Raw genomic sequence first — 1,232 nt, 5'->3', positions numbered from 1 at the left:
ATCTGTTCCTTCCCGATAGAGGCTACAGACTTCTTCCGTTCAGAGTCAGTGTTTTTGGTGCTGCTGCTGTTAGCAAGGTTTTCGATAAGTCTCACAGCTTCTAACGGATTCCAAGTAGTGAAGTTTCCTTCACTCGCCGTATCAAGGGCCATTTGATACTGTAAGGCGAGACCTCGGAAGAAAGTGCTTAGCAGCTGCACTTCGTTAAATCCGTGGTGTGGACAGTCTCGCTGGAAAAACCTAAATCTAATCCACGCATCTTTGAAGGACTCTCCAGCCTTCTGCGAGAATGTGGAAATTTTGTTCCGAAGTTCTTCAGCGCGCGCCTCATCGAAGAAGTTTCGTAAGAAAGCATTCTTGATGTCGCTCCAGGATGTTAAAGATCTTGTGGGTTGCTGCCTAAGCCAGTGCATCGCTTCTCCATTCAGCGTGTATCTGAAGAGCTTGCACAGCAGGTAATCTTCGGGGACTCCTTCCATCCGAATAGCAGCGATTAGATCCTCGAACCGTTCCAAATGGTCCATAGGATGCTCGTGCGGTAACCCAGAGTAGGGTATCTGCGACACGAGAGTGTAGTATTGAGGCTTCAGCTCGAAATTCTACTTCTGGATCTCCGGAAGTCAAATAGCTGATCTGTTGGAACAGTACTCATCTGGGCGATTGTAGTCGGCCAGTGGTTTCGATCGAGCGTCCTCATCTACAGGTTGAGCAGCTCTTGTAGCATCAGCATCAGGGATTACAGTTCCCTGAGCATCTATTTTCTGACATGTTGCATTACGCAGATGACCGGCCTGGTCATACAGGTTTCCGTTCTCGTCCTGAGTTAGAATAATAATGTTTACCATTTTTGACGACACAGTATTGATCGACGTACGCGGTGTAGTTTCGATCGTTGTCGAACGATTGAGATCGATCGACGATGATGGTCTGGTATCGGTCGACGGTTGGTTGTGCGTATCGATCGACGACGAAGTGGTTGCGTCGAGCGATGTGGAACGTTGACCTCTACGGATGGTGCGTTCCAAATGAGCAGGATCGTCTGAGAAAAACAAGTCTTTCTCCTTGTTGCTTCTGGTACCGCTGGGCATGCATCTGAAAAGACAAGAAAAATATTATTAGAAAGGGGGTAAAGAAAAGAAAAAGAATTAATAAAACTAAATCTAATGGCGATCAAAGCTCCCCGGCAACGGCGCCAAATTTGATACCACTCAAATTACCCTAAGGAGTGTTAC

General features: G+C 46.9%; 1 non-coding gene across 1 annotated transcript; it reads left to right on the top strand.

Annotated features, from left to right (window-relative positions):
* Positions 1 to 207: 207 nt before the first annotated feature.
* On the top strand, positions 208 to 313 carry LOC125607748. Its single transcript, XR_007338818.1, has one exon. It is a non-coding gene; the product is annotated as a small nucleolar RNA R71 (small nucleolar RNA).
* Positions 314 to 1,232: the final 919 nt, after the last annotated feature.

The sequence above is a fragment of the Brassica napus genome, chromosome A3 (genome assembly GCF_020379485.1).
Source record: "Brassica napus cultivar Da-Ae chromosome A3, Da-Ae, whole genome shotgun sequence".
NCBI lineage: Eukaryota > Viridiplantae > Streptophyta > Magnoliopsida > Brassicales > Brassicaceae > Brassica > Brassica napus.
Note: the sequence above shows the minus strand (reverse complement) of the source record. Positions and strands in the feature narration are given on the sequence as shown.